Genomic DNA, 16,301 nt, shown 5'->3' on the forward strand with positions numbered 1-16,301 from the left:
AAGTTTTAGTTTTGGCTGTTTTCTTTTATCAATTGTGTGAAAACCTAAGAAGTTCTTAAGGTGATTATTGTGTCATTGTGTTCTTTGTGATTTTATCTTTCAAATAAGTATTTTTGTGAGATTTTTGGATGCCTGTAGCTGGGTCGTTTGAGTGGCGAAAGTTGAACGGTTTGAACTCAGCCGGGCCCACACATCAGCCTACTCTTCCTCCTCTCCCGCACCTGCGCGCCCGCCCATTGGGCAGCGCTGATGGCGCCTGCCGTGCTACCATGGCCGGACTGGCCACTATGGCTCCGTCCCACTCCTCCGTTATAAGCCCGAGTGCCGGCTCCCCCAAACCCTATCCCATCCGCCACCCGTACCGCCGCCACCTCCAAGCGCCGCTGCCGCCTTTGCCACCCGATTCACCGCTGACGATAAGCCATCGGCCGATTCCTCGCACCCAAAGCTTCCTCGCGAGCCCGTGAACCCATTCCGCCGCTCAACTTCCCTTCCCTCTCCTCGTGCAGGGCGCTCGCCGGCTACCACTATCCTCCGCCCACCGCCACCTCCTGGAGCCGCTGCGCCACCTCCTCCTTGCCGTTGGGCTGCCGCTAGTAAGCCCCGCCGCTCTCCCCGCCACGCCGGACCGTCTCCCCCGACGCCACCAGCCAGGGCCACAGCCAGCCATGCCATGCCGCGCCGTGCCTCTGTACGTGTGCGTGGGGGGTGCTGTGAGAGAATAAGAAGGATAGGGGGTATGGGGAAGTTTCAGGTACCTTTGTGCAAGAGTTAAATAGATCTGAGGGTTGAAATGCAAGATGACCGTGGTTTTATTTTGTTTCCAAGTTTTAAATAGCTGCAAACTTGGAAAATGCATAGAAATGTGTAGAAAAATGCTAAAAATGTGAAACTGGTTTTAATGAGTTCCTGATGATATCTAATTTATTTTAAAAAATGATTATTTGCATGTTCCTTTTCTGTATATGGTTCTATGATTTATTTTGCTCTAAGAGTTGTTAAATTCTTTATACATCATGTGGTTAATTTTGTTAGCTTCCATTTATGATGTATGTTCCAGATATGGAACTTGTATTAGTGGAATCTATGGTATTCATGGTGTTTTAAATCTTATGCTTGTTTGCTGTCTTAATTTTGTTATTTGCATGATAATTGGAAAATTGATAAAGTGTTTAAACCACTTCTGTTAGCCTGTGTTGTCCTCATAGAATCTTGAAAAAATGATGTTGATGCTTTTCTAGATGATTTACAAGCCTTTTAGGATTTAATGTGCTTAATGGTAGTTTGTCTTGTTTATTTTATATCTCCACATTAAAAATTGTTTTTGATGTGAATCCAATTCTCATGATTTTGTATTGTTGTTTTCTATCAGTGCAATTTATTTCATAATTGTTTCTCAACAAATGATCCTAAACTTGCAATTCCGTGCTTACTTTTGGCTTATCAAGCAAAATAGTTTCTCTCATCGTTTTTCCATAATTTTGTACTATTTTTAGGTAGATTGTTCTGATAACAATTTGTTTCTTACGGTTTCTATTATTTCCCATGCATTTCATGAGCATTTGCACTCAAAGAATCATCTCTAATGCATGCACACATTTCATTCATTTTAGAGAGTGATTTGCTGGAGAACCGGAGAACGTGGCCATTGAGCCTAGAGTTGAGGCCGAAGTAGAGGTTGAGGTTGAGCCCGAGGAAAACCAAGGCAAACCGCTATGCATACTATTCCTACTTTTCAAAGTTAAATTGTTACTATGTATCGCTATGGGTTGCATGTGGGTTATCTTAGGGTGTGTTTGGTTCTGGGGTCAAAGTGGGTTGGGTTGGAGCCGACCCACTTCGACCCATGTTTGGTTGGAGAGGGTGGGGGTTGGGTCCAACCCAGTTGAGGAATATTCCTCATAGATCCAGGTTCATCCGATCCCCCAAAAAAGATGGAATCATCCTAACCCACTTCTTCTTCGTTTCTTCTCCGTTCGCCCTGCCCGCGTCCGCCCACCCGCCCGACACCATCATTGCCCTCCACTGGCGCTGTCGCCGCTGCCCGCCCGACCCTCCATCGCCCTCCACTGGCGCCGCCCTTCGCCCACCCGACATCGGCTCCACCCTTCGCCCACCGGACGCCGGCGCCGCCCTCCGCCACCACCCTCCACTAGTACCAACGGGGAGGTGCGCGGGCGAGCTCGAGCCCCGCCGCCATCGGCCGGGCGAGCTCGGTGGGGAGGATGGCTCGACGAGGAGAAGAGAGGAGGATGGCTTGGTGGGAATGATGGAAGGGAGGGGGAAAATAGAAAGAGGGTGACAGGTAGGCCCTGTAGCTGACCGGTGGGGCCCAAAACTAACGGTGTTAAATGGACATCCATCCCAACCCTCAACCTCTCCAACCAAACAAAAGACTGGGTCAGCTCCAACCCACCCATCCAAACATGAGATGGGTCGGCTCCAACCCATAAAAGTGGGTCGGCTCCAACCCAACCCACTTCGTCCCAAAACTAAACGAACCCTTATTGCATTATTAGGACCTATGTCTTTGTTATTATGGCCTCCCTTGCTTTGTTATCATATACCTTGTCGCTCGAGTAGTATGGGTAATAATGAATAATCTTGTTAATTGGTTAGCCATGCTTAGACATATAATGATCACTTTGGTAAGGGAATGGTTATAGGTTAATCAACACCGATTCTAATAAGATTCTTTAATGTTATTAAATAAATGAACATGATAGTTAATTGTATATGAGATTTGAGCAGTGTGTAGGGTCACGAGAATGGAGTCTCGGTAACATAGGCCGCTCGAGTCGATTAAAGACCGTCCATTGTTGTCGTTGGTTTGAGCACCCTTTTTCGTGCTACCACATGTTCCTGAATGGGATGAATAAGCCTAATACCTTACTTGACTCGCTCTATGAGGCACGATCCTAGATGTGTGGTCCTTGGACTATGTAGAGGAGCCTAGTAGTGTCCCCGGTGGACCTAGGTCGTCCTCCACACAAGCTAGGCGTGTTTTACTCATAGTTCGGGACGGTTGGGAAAGGGTTGGCATGAGTACCCCTTGTGCACCATTGATCGGGTGTGCTAGCCGCAAGGTGTTCGAGTCGTGTGGGTAAAGAGTAGACCCTTGCAAGGTTAAATCAATTCGAATTGCCGCGCTCTCGATTATGAGCAAGCTCAAGTCCCATGAATTCATCGTAGAGTCATCGGATGCTTACTTGTTCATATATTTATGCTCTATGTTACCATATTGATGCAATTATTTTCAACTAAAATTTGTGGTGGGTTTGGGCAAGATTAATAAAAACTTGCTAGCTATCCATAGGGTGTTATTCACATGCTTATGGTCAAAAATTAAGGATAGGCTTTTGTAATTCTCCTTAACCTTAAAGCCTTACTCCTTGTTCACCTTTATGCATGCTCCTTGTTATATATTTGCGCAAGACTTGCGAGTACCTTTTTGTACTCATGTTGCTATCGTTGACTAAAGTTGCAGGTGAACTAGAGGCCGTGTTCGGTCACTTTTACCCCGCCGATCCAAGGGTGGGTGATGAGTGACTAGAGCGGTCATTTGTTGCTTCGATGGTGTTCTTGGGCAACTACACCATCATTTCTTTTGCATTTATCTAACATATCCACTGCGTAGTAGTGCTCTTTTCATAGGTTAGGTGTTGGGAAAACTTAAACCTTAATTTTCAATTTCATTTTATTGTAGTCATGAGTCCAAAACTTGTATTTTGGAGCTCATTTAATTAAATTTCAGATTTGAACCACGTAGGTAATGAACTTGTAATCTTAATTGTCGAACCTGTGTAATGTTTAAAATTGCTCTTTATGGTTCATATGGTGATATGAGATTTGTACGGTTGGTATTGCTCGATCTTAGGCATGTTGTGAAACACCTACCGGGACTACCGGATTTGTCGCTTTTTGTTGAATTGCACCGAGTCTTACATCTCTAGGTGTGGGTTGTCACTTGACACGTCGCAAGACAAGTGTTAACTCTCGTTCTATTGGCATGACCGTCAATTCACTTAATTCGAGTTTAAATTGGGCGGTTCTCATATAGCCAATCGTCTTATATGCTTGCAACTTTAGTGGAGCACCATCAACTTCCAACTGGCCACTGTGGACGTCGTGACATGCCCTACCGCTAGTCGATGCTGCCCACCTCCACACCACGACCGCTGTGGATATCGCCCTGCTCTGCATATTGCCGGCAAGCACACATGCCAGCAAGCACAATTAAATTAGTAGAATCTATGTGCAGGTAACAATTACTACTAGGTATCTCCAAAAGTAATTAAACAAAACATTCGAACTAACATGTGACATGCAAGCTCACACGATGCACAATCATGATGGCACTGCCCACCATTCGCCGTGCACCAAGAAACCACCACGTCTTCATGTTGTCACAGGAGCTCGAGTGCCTTCACAATAGGTTCGTTGCACAGGCAAGCTCGGATTCTCTAGAGAAACAGTTATATGCATTTGGAAGCATTTAGGAACCTTTGGCTCTCCTGAGAGAATGTGTCTGCATCCTCGGAGTAATACCTGCATATAGATGTGGAAAACAAATCTGAATGAGAATATTTGTTGGATCCAGTCAATAGTAAGTTAGTAACACACTCCATTTATTGAATGAGAATACTGCATATTAGAATATTGTGCTGAAATAATAATAATAATAATAAAGTAACAAACATTCAGTCATATCACATATTTTGTACTACCAGAAGCACGGCGAGTTTAAAGAAGTAATAATTTTCATAATAACCTTAAAGAAGTATTTTTCAAATTTTATAGCAGTATTTCTATAATGAATTGAGAGTAGTACTAAAATTCTAGCTCACTCATACTAACCTTATTCAAGTTATTTTCCTGTATTCAATAGCATTTTAGACATATTTTTCCAATTCTTAAACAAGTAATTTTGCATCAAATCTTAATCATGGTTTGGCATTGTTATTATTCAAAGTACTTTCCAAACATGAAGAAGTAATATCCGCAATGTTGTTGAAGAAGTAATTTAAAAAATTTAGAGCAGTTTTTTATAATGACTTGCCAGTCTTCATATAGGAGTCAATACCTGCAGGATGATTACACTGATTCCACTAGTGAACTTCCTTTGAGAATTCCTCTGCTTCTTTCTTTCCTATTCAGCAAGCACAATGAGAAAGATTTAGCCTTACAAAGGATCAGAAGGAATCAATCAGTGTCACTGAAGATAATTCATCTTTCCTACTTTGTTCAGGTTCACTGGAGATATAGGATAATTTTTACTAGATCAAGAAGCAGTCAGTGTTGTCGAATCCTTTTGTTCAACAGTGCACAGTGTTGGATCAGAGGGAAAGAATTATGAAAAAAAATACTACACTACTTGGGGAAGAGTTGAGAGTAGTAATATTCAAATGTCAAAGCATTATCAGCTCGAATTATTATTATTCAAAGAAGTAATTTTCAGACACAAAGAAGTAATTGTCACAATAAAATTAAGAAATATTTTTCATAACGCTACATATATACTCCTCGCTAAGCAGAATTATACTCCTTTTTTCTAAAATGTAGTATATGTACTGAATTTTATGAATCGCACTATGTCCGGCTCATATGGAAATTCATTATGACACAAGAAATAACTCCCTCATAGATTTGTATACAAATGGCATCACATATTGATTTGCATGGCCTCATCTGATTAGTATGACAAATGATAGAATTGACTACCTTGTTACTTTGTTAAAAAAAATCAGACCTCACCATAAGAATAAATAGTTGTACTCTTGGGTTGTATCGTGTAGAAAAAGTCAGCACAAACCACAAAGGTTATACAAAGAAAAGAATAGTAATAACAATAAGCAATGTAAGCACCGAGAATATCCATGGGTTCATGCAGTGATGTTTTAGACATCCAACCGGCTAACAAAATTTATCTACTGCTGGCATGGAAAATCGTCAGAACAAAGGCATGTGGGAGAAAATTAAAATCAAATATAGAAAACATGAAGATATCCCAGAGCACGGCTACTTACGTCCGCGTGCATCCCTGAGCGGATCAGCCTTGTCCGCGTACATCCCTGAGCGGATCAGGTCCCTGCGGCGGCGAGGTCATGCTTATCTACGATGGCAATGCAGATCCTCTATGTCGACCTACAGAAATCGAAATCGCTTAATGGTAGATCTCCATACGACAAAGAAATTGGGAATGAGAATAATCTGCATATAAGAATATACCTTCCGAGTCACCTATCCAATGCCTTTTCTTTTCTTTATTTAATCTGACGCCGACTCCATCCTGCAAATTCATGCCTGTAGTTCTTCCCGACGTATTCAAATCCTATTCGGATCTCATTCTCCGCTGCCCTCTAGAGCTGCAAGAAACTAATTTTAATCAGCAACACGGGAAAAAGGAAGCTGGTCGAAACTATGGATCTCAGAACCTGCAGAAGCCGTTTGTGGTGCCGCACCAGCTAGATAGTACCAATGTCACGCTCGCCGGGAGGGATGGAAGGAGAACGGCGACGAGCTTGTGGCTATTCGCCAGCCACCGGATCTGTGTGCTTCGACAGCATCGTCGACTCGTCGTGGATCTGCACCGCCAATTCGTCGCACTGCAGTTAGGAATTGGTAGGAGGCGCGGGGCGAAGAAATGCGTACGCACGAAACTACGACGCTAAATGTGGGAGCAAAAACTGGTGCTGTGTTGGGCTCTACAAATAAGCTATGAAATAAATATAGTTTAATGGAGGAAGGTTTTACGCTCGAGGCTAACAAAAATACGGCTGCGGGTGTGGTTTGAGAATTTAAAGGGTGTTGGTGCGAGGGACGGGTGCATCCCGTAAGTAAAATGCACAGCGTACTGGAACGGAGCAAAACATGCTGGTATGATTTCTAAGTTAATTTATATTTTTCTATTTACATCTAGCATACAAATTTCACGAGACTACGTGCATGCATGGAATCTTTTATTAGTTTGAATATTTAACACAAATTTTCTCCTAAATTGTAACCCTGATTAATAAACTGCTGTTGCATTCGTCTCAAAAAAATATTCATAACAAAACTAGATCAAATATGGATATATTTTTTTATCGTTTAAGCGAGTTGCATATGTATGTACTACCGATTGTAACTCTTTCTACCACAGAGTTCCAACTAGTTATAACTCTGTATTATCTGCATCTGGTCACTATAATCACATCAAATTGCAATTTTAAGTTGCAATTATATCTTGTTGCAACCAGAGTAGCAATTGTATTGCAATTGAGTATTAACTAGTTGCAATAAGTAGTAACGGGGTTGCAATTGGGTAGTAGTAACTGGTTGCAACAAGTAGTGATTGTGTAGTATTGAGTTACAACTAGTATTAACTGGGCTTGCAACCGGATAGTAACTTGTTGCAACTAGTAATAACTAGAAACAATTAGGTTGTAACTGGTTGCAACCCATGATAACCAATTGCAATTCTATCCAGTAGAAGTTGCAACCATACCATGTTACAACTAGAGTAGTAAATGCGTTGCAACTGAGTTATAACTAATTACAGGTAATAAGGTTACACTAGGTTATAACTAGTTGCAACTAGTGCTAAATTATGCTATAACCAAGTTGCAATTGTGTAGTAGAAGTGCTTACAACTCACAGTACAATATATTGTAATTACGTACTTGAAAAAACAACTTCATCAATATAGCCTTCATGGATCTCATTTTGTTAAGCATATTTTTTTCCAACAACCTCCTTCAAACGGATCTAAAATTGGATCTGCGGTCTAGGAGATATTGTATTTTTTCGTTTCAAATCAAAAAAAGATTCCATGCATGCATCCTGGTGGGTGGGTTGAGGTGTGAGGTGGTTTCATATGGTTGGTTGCCTCCATTTAATTTTGCATGCATGAGTGACGGAACTCCTTGGTGCATGGCGCGTGGCATGTGCAGTGGGTTTGTGCATTTGATGTACATAATGCAACTGGGTGCATTTTAGCCTCGTTTGTGGATGTGATCAATCTGTGTTCTTATGATTCATATTTACATCAAGATTACCCTTCATATACAATCTATGCTTTACGTTAGGATTAGATCCGTTGAGCTAAATACAAAACACTAAGTTAGTTTGCTGCTGACCCACGGATGGATAAACCTTGGATGGAATACTCGAAGAGAAAAGCTACGATGATCCGTGCGCTTGCGGATCACAAATTGACGCGCAAATTGCTGTCAACAAGGACCAAAGATAATAAATTTGGCAAGTGGTCACCAAATTGGGAAGGGCCTTATCATGTGAACCGATGCGTCCCTGGAAATGCTTATATACTAGAAACTCTTGAGGGGAAAGTTTTTGCTAAAGCATTGAACGGAAGATATTTGAAGAAATATTACCCTAGCATATGGGTTGATACATAAGGTGCAATTCTTTGATTAACAGCCGATGTTCTCATCGACTTTAGATAGCCGATATCTATTGATATTGCCTTTAGAGAAAAAAATAAAAGAAAAAAAATACAAGATCCTTTCTCGACGGCACCATCAAGGAGCTGGTAGACTATGTTCTCGTGGGGACATCACAAGGGTTCTTCTTGCATCATGACTTGTGTGTCCCTAGATAGAGGCTGTGAAGGGAAGGAGCATTGTATTCTATTTCACGAGGATTCCATTGGGAGGGTGTGAGTGCTCCACAAGTATCAAACACTACAAACTTCCATCCTACAATCTCTATTCTTTGATCCATGTTCTTGGATTATGGAGGACAGCATACGCTCTCAGTGTGTATTTAGAGCAGAAAGGGATATGTGTTGCAAAAATATGGCATGGGAAAGGTGTGAACTACTACGACAAAGGAATTCTTTAGCTTTCCCAATTTGTGAAGGAAACAGTACTCTCGTGTTTGGCCTAGAGTGAGTTTGGATGAGGATGAGGTTGACTGTTGATGAGTCAAATCAAGGAGCTGTAGCCGATATTGATGTTTCACCTTCAAAATAAAGTAGATGCATAAAAGTCATAAGCAAACTAATAGGAGGAGATTTATATTGCTTCTTACAAGGCCTTTTCAATGGCATGTACCGCATGCAGGCGGATTTGATAGACATCGTCTATCAGCTGAAGGTCTTCTTTGTCGGATCTTGAGGTTTTGATAATGTTCTCGTGCTGATGGCAAACTTGTTTGACAAAGTGAGCCTGCTCTTTCTTCTTCTCCTGGATTGCAGTGGGAAAGTCGTTGGCTTGATTCTTGGTTGCTACGATCTCCTAGTTTACCTGGTCCAATTTGAGCATTTGAAAGGACCTTGATGTCGTCTAGAGGGGGGTGAATAGACAAGTTGACTAATTCTTCAAAATCCACTCCACCCAGCAGCACTGCCAGGGCCAGCCGATCAGACCGGTTTCCCAGACCGGTCCAAGACAGTGAGCACACTAAGTGTTGCTCGAGTCCCTTCTTGACTTCTAGCACCAACCAAACTTGAAGAGTGGCTTCTGTAGATGATTTCCAGCAGGATAAAGAAGTCCCTGCACACGCGACAAGCACACCCAAGTAGATTGAAGTGGAAGCACAAGTAATTTGCTAGAAATCAACAAGTGAGGTAAACCAAATGTAGACACGAGAATTTGTTTATCCGAAGTTCAAATTCACCACAATGAATCCTACGTTTCCGTTGAGGAGCCTATTGGATTACGAGTCTATTTCAACTCCTTTCCAACAAGCAAGATCTCTTTCAACCACTTTCCTCATCTCCACTAGATGATCTTTTTCCTTGCGAAGGCAAGATCGCAGCCCTCACAAACTTGTCGCTGCTCACCACACCTTGGGAGCTAGCCGGTAATGCCTAGCCGTCTAAGAGGCACACCTCCAAGAGTAACAAATGCTTCAAAGTCTTTCTCGACGCGAAACACAAGTGCTCAAGTTATGGATTGCTCTTCAGCTTTCTAATGCTCACACAAGATCACTCTCTCAACCCAACTCAAAGATTTCACAAGAATCACTCAGGTCTCATAAAGATAGGTTGGGGAGAGCTTCTCTAGTCACTAGATAATGTCAAATGCGTGTCTAACCAGTAGCTGACCAAGGAGGGGGCTAAGGGTATAAATACCCCACACACTAGAAACTAGCCGTTGGACCTGTTCCAACCGGTTAGATCGGTTGCCAGACTGATCTGGTTTGAAAAACTAGCCATTGGCACCCTGAACCCTCAGACTGGTCAGACCGATCTGCCAAACCGATGAGACCAGTTTGACTGAGTTAGTTCCAAAACCTCCAGAGACACCTTCTTGGTCCACCTACTGGCTCAACCGACTTAAGTCAGCTGAGTCGGGTGAGTTAGCTCACTGAAAGGGTTTCCATAAGGTTAATCTCACATAGGTCAACTAAGAGCACTTTCGGTGTTATCAATTAACTAATGTTGCATTCCTATTGATAGTACGACATACCTATACTCAAGAATAAATATAAACACAATATTATCCGCTTCAGATTATAAGTCTTCATCCGTGCCATACTTTGATCAATATTCACTTGAGGGCTCTCAACATTGCTATCATTTTGAGCACATCCAACTTGAGCTAGTGACTTAAGATTTTCCATCATTCATGATAAGATATACTTGAATCCCTAAGTCACTCCATTTTATCAATCATAATAGATTAGATGCATTGCATTGCTTCCCTCGGTAAGGCTTAGATATGATACTTTAAAACATCTCGGATACTAGCCACTTCACCTTAGCAAAACACACATGGTCCAAGCCATCACTTAACCAATCCTTGATTAGTCCCTCGCTCTAACATCTCGCTTCATTTCTTCACCTATTCTTACCACATTGCGTTTAGCTTTGTTTTTTACATCAACAATGAATTCCATTTGAAATCCTGTTCAAATGCTTATTCTTGATTAATAATAGAATATCCCATGAATTGCAAGCTTCCAATAATAAGACCAATATGAAACACATAAGCCCATGTCCTTTTATCATGTACGTATGACGTCTTGCAATGTCCAATTGTGAATATCACTATTCTTTTCTTCATGATCCCTTCTCTTGTCAATCAAGCTATCACATGATTTGGGGACTTATAGATGAAACATCATAGAACATATCCCCAAGTTTCACTTCACCCTTGCTTGTCATTCATCTTTCATTTGCATTATAGGATCACACACTTGCTTGCTATCTTCATTGTGAGCCATATGATACACTTTCAACATATGAGACAATATCACATTATAAATATGAGAATAAAACCCTGGACACAATCTTAAGCAAACAAGTTAGTCCTTTAATCGTTTTGTCATTCAATTCACAAAAACTCACTTAGGGGCCTAAATGCACTTTCAACATTAGTTGATCCCGTTGGGTCTCCAGTTTCTTCATGTTTTGTTCTGCAGCAGAGGCAGAGGCGAAGAGTCCATCAACTTACTATTTTAGCTCCTTAGCTTGCAGCCGATCGATCTCCATCTACATCATAGCTTGTTGGTTGGCCCGCCGATCGGCTATACATTTTTGTGTAGTTTGAACCCAAAGGTAGCTCAATTCGATGAAGGCTGCGGGGGTTAGGGTTGTCGCCAATTCTGAGGCTAGTTGAGTTCTGATCTGTTTGTATATCTTCTGAATTGGCTTGGTGTCTTCCACAAGTATGGCTGTTTCTTGTCGAAGCAATTGTAGCATGGTTGAGAGTTGATCCTTGATGTCTGATGGAGTCGATGGCGCATGTTGGTTGGAGCTGACTTCTTCATCATCAATATACTCATCGATGCTGAAAGAAAGTGTCGATGCTGATGGATCAACAGCCTGTTAAAAGCCAGAGATACTCAAACTGAAGCATCATTGGATACATCAAAATTAGAAGGGGAAAATTCCATTACCTGAATTTGTTGCTACTGGATGTCGGTTCATGTGTTGTCCCCATTGGCTATGGTCTTCTGAGGGGAAGTAATGAGGTTATGTGGTATTTCCATAGCTGACGAGGAGATATTCGAGTGATCAGCAAGTTCCTGAAAGACAGTGCGAGTTAATGTGTGAATAGATAACTATAATTGCTAGTTTTTTTCTCTAAAATAAAGTGTTACCGGGATTGGCGACAGTGGTTGTTGCGGGTTTGGTATTTCCTACAAGTCCTCTTCATCTGATTCAGATGTCAATGCCGATGCCGATGTTGATGCCAATGCCGATGCTGATGGCGTGGCAGTACTGGTTGTACATCCTGCAATAATGTTGGGTGAGAAGGTTATGAATCATAAGACATGTTTAAATTGATCAGAATCATACCATTGCGCATTCCTCTGATACGATATCAGTACCTTCTCGTGCTGGTTCAGTCACTGGGTTTTGTTCTTCCAGGAGCTCTTCAACCAGTGGAGGTAGGATTTCTAGAGTGGGAGAAGGTATTTGCAATGGTAAATTCAAATGGGAGACATTTGTGGGGGGGCATTGGAAAATGCATGAAAGTGTCGTAATATTGATACCGATGAAGTTCCAATTTGCACAGTTTCATCTGGTGTCTTTTTCTTTCTCAAGCTTGATGTCTTGGCTGGCAATTTGCGTTTGGCGAGAGGAGGACCTTTGAGCAGTGCAGTCACTAGGGGGAGGGGGCACTAGCTCCTAGATTTGGTTTTGGGGTAGGTGGGCCATATGAAATTGATTGGCCATTGTTACTTACGATTGGAGATTGTTCTTCATCTTCTTCCTAAACAGAATGAAGAGTGAGAATTTGGAATAGTAGAGGTTGAAAAAGTTATGAGCGAGATTCTTTACTCATTATTCGACTTGTATTTAGGATAATTTCTAATGCGATAATGCACAACTGGTCGGCACGCTAAGTGCTCTCTTCGTTCTTTCCACCATCGGACGAAGAGTCTTGAGGCATAGTCGATGAGTCATTTCCATTCTAATAAAGCTAGAGGAGGCACCAAGGAAGTTACATTTCGCAGCCGATCGAATTGAAGAGCTCGGTCCAGGGGGTCTCTTGCCTTTACCTTGTCAATAAAAAACAGGCCGATTGGGACTATTCCAAAGTCGAGCTAGCAAGCAAAGACTGATGGATGATAGAATTCCTAAGAAGGACTGTGAGTACGGCCCTGATCAAAGCCAACAAGGAGGATACATGGCGAAATCGATGTCAAGAGAAGAGTCGTGCTGCTTTCATCAACACCCACTTGGTCAAAATCCTGATCGACTAAAAATTCAAAATTGCTTTCTCGATCTTCGTACACAAACCAAATAGACAACTCTTGCATAAATTCATGGTAAAAAGTCTCGAACAGATCGGCTACTAGAGAACCCCAGGAAAAACCGATGTTGCTTCGCCGTGAGATGTACACCTGCGATGAGTGGGTTTCACGCCTTCAGCATAGGAGGAAGGAAAAGTACTTTTTGTAAGATCCCTCTCCAAAGCTGATGCGGTGTAGACACTGAGCCACAGTTGAATGAACCACCAGGGACCACCGATTGGGCTGATGGGTGAGCTAGCTAATAACTTAACAGTTACCTGATGCATCAATGAGTATACAACTCCTAGCAAATATTTTCCAAGCGGGATCGCTCCTTTGACAGCTAGCTTTTTTGCCAAACATTGCATGTTTGTTGTTGGACATAGAGTTGATCCACCAAAAACAAATTTCTCTTGCTAGAGGTTGAGGAATGTTGTGTGTTCCCTATCATCAAAAACAAATTGCCTTGAAGTCTTGCTATAAGTGGTGATGTATTTGCTCCAGCCACTTGCACCCTTGGTTTCCAGTTTGTGATGAGTGGTGCACTTGAAGTCGAACGGGGTGACAAGGGATGTAATGTCAAGGCCAATAAGCATATAAACATCCAACAAACAAGGAGCCATTGGACCATCCCCAAACATGAAAGCGTTTAACGCATCAGACTAGAACTATGAAGCAGTAGCTAAGAGAGATTCATTTTCCTTTATTTCTTATAAAGAAAGTTCAATGCAATGGCCAATATAGGATCCATCCCAATACACTTTTTTAACAGTAGATACCCTGTTATACCATGTCCTCCACCCCTGGATTTTGCCTGGCCATGAACAAAAGACATCTTTCCAAGCACACAAATCCATGGATGAAGTTTTATAAGGGATTTTTTGAGTTTCGGCATTGATGAATTCTAGGGGATCTTCATTACCCATTGGACCCAAGAAGTTGGCTCCATTAAGGTCAAAAATTGGGATTAAGATATTGCTTCTAAGTTCCTACGACGCATCAAAATTGGGGAACAAAAGAAATTAGGTGAAGGGATTTGCATACCAAATTGGATCTATAAAAGCCAAAGAATAGTATCAAGTACAGTGCCTCCGGAATAGATTTTGAAGTCACCATTGATGTTATAGCTTGCGAAGCTCTAGGCGCTTGGGGTCAAAGCTGGTGAAGGAAATCTTTGTGGTCTAGTCGCGGTGAATGTTTGAGCTTTCAAGATTTATGGCAGCGGGAGTTCTTGGCTTAGAGGAGAAGATGAAGGAGTGAAGGTTATATAATGGTTTATGTTGATTCAATCTCAAAAATCAAGGAAACACTATCGCGTGACCCGAAGAAAGGGGTCATGATTGCAGCGAGAACTCTTTTGCCAGGAAAGTGCATCGGATTGGGATCTATGGAGGTACTGACAAAAGAAGTAATTTTGGAACATAATATTATATTCCAAAATTGGGGGGCATCTGTTGACATCGGTTTTTTGACCAAAGTCAACTAACGGCGAGAAGATTCCAGGAGCTGATGGAATCATGAGAGGGAGAGTCCGATGCAAGTGCGGCGCCTTCACCAAATAAAGGAAAATGTGGAGATGTTATCTTAGGTAGTTTTTAGGCATAATTGTAACAGTTGTGTCGTAATCGACTAGGCCTTTAGTTTTTAGGAGTAGAGTAGAAACCGGCAAGTTTCTTCTAGCAAGTAGGTCTGCATCGGCTTTGATCTCCAGCAAGCATGTAAGTGCCGTCACCCTGGTCACTATGTTATCTATATCAGGGATTTCTTAGTTAATTATGATACCCTGATCCTTTAGCGTAAGGCTAGTTATCGAGTTGCTTAGATTCAAATAGGGTTGTATCATTCCGATCCCCTGCTTGTCTTTGAGTGCTCATAGTTATCGAGTTTGTTTGGTTTGATTAAGTTGAATCGTATCGATCTCTTAGTTATATCAAACGCCCACAATTATCGAATTGCTTAGATTTGATTAGGTTGTTTTTATCATCTCCCTAGTCCTTTTTTAAACATTGCATGCTTTAATTGCCTATTTTTACTAGGTTCGATAGATCTTTTAGTCCTGCCCCTTGTATCACTAGCCGTTGGATCCTTAGGGTCAACCTACTGCTATTGAGCCGATGCTATCTCGGTTGGGTCTGATTCATCTCTCTCAGCAGTAGGATGACACCATTGAGCTGATGGCTACGCGTGCGAGGCCTTGTTGCCATAATCTAGGCTTTCAAGTTAATAGATTGAAGTTAACGCCCTATGAGTCATACTATCTCGATTACGTATGATCTATCGACTTATGACATTAATTAGATCTATTAATTTAATTACCGCGAGAGTGGTAGACAAGTTGTTTTTAATGGTTGTTGTTTAAATCTTGCTTCTATCTTAGCCCATCGGCTCATATAGCCGATGGCACATGCCATTAATATTCTTATTTTGATACACCACATGATTACATTAAAAGCATATTCTAATGGTGTTTATTCAAAGTAACCCCACCTATGAGCTCGAAAGCTTTGCAACCAATCGGCTCAAGAATTTAGTGTTCATCTTATCAATTGCAGAAAATTGACTGGCACACCATGCACCTACGCAAGTCAATTGGAGCCTGCACCGGAGTTAAATAGATCTCTCAGGTCCTCACGTGTTGACCGACACAAGAGCCTGACATCCAGATTTTGCGTCAACATATAACTTGCTTGTTTTATATGCTTCCTACTAGATAAAGAATTTGATCAATATTAGGTAGGGAAAAAATAGAGTAAATATGTTTATAACATTTAATTTAGTCCTTACAATAAACATGAGATAAATAAATTATAGGTAAAAGAATAGAATTTGATCCTTTCTACAATTTTTTGAGAGTTTGCATGTTAAATTAGAGTGACATGAAAATAACACCAGTCAACCTTCGTATCATTCAATAGTTCGATAAAAAAGCAAAATGCTAGAATTTTGGAACAAGACAACAAAGATACGCTAAAGACTACAGAAGTCCACTTACTTCATGGAGTCAAGAATCCTAAAATAATTTTAGACTAGAGAAGAATGTTCGCTCTCGAAGCCATCTCTGCGGTGACGGTTGCTCCTAGCCAGGTTGTTGCATGGACTGCCCCCAATAACCA

The 16,301-nt window shown here is 41.6% G+C and overlaps 1 long non-coding RNA gene across 3 annotated transcripts; it reads right to left on the minus strand.

Annotated features, from left to right (window-relative positions):
- Positions 1 to 3,985: 3,985 nt before the first annotated feature.
- On the minus strand, positions 3,986 to 6,779 carry LOC101779974. 3 transcript variants are annotated; one of them, XR_002676821.1, is made up of 6 exons: positions 6,462 to 6,779; positions 6,229 to 6,375; positions 6,027 to 6,144; positions 5,084 to 5,149; positions 4,318 to 4,548; positions 3,986 to 4,197 (listed from the first exon to the last, which is right to left on the minus strand). It is a non-coding gene; the product is annotated as an uncharacterized LOC101779974 (long non-coding RNA). The 3 variants fall into 3 exon arrangements; XR_002676820.1 differs by having other exon boundaries at positions 6,229 to 6,365; positions 6,435 to 6,779; XR_214910.3 differs by having other exon boundaries at positions 6,229 to 6,365; positions 6,462 to 6,778.
- Positions 6,780 to 16,301: the final 9,522 nt, after the last annotated feature.

This window comes from Setaria italica, chromosome III (genome assembly GCF_000263155.2).
Source record: "Setaria italica strain Yugu1 chromosome III, Setaria_italica_v2.0, whole genome shotgun sequence".
NCBI classification, from domain to species: Eukaryota; Viridiplantae; Streptophyta; class Magnoliopsida; order Poales; family Poaceae; genus Setaria; species Setaria italica.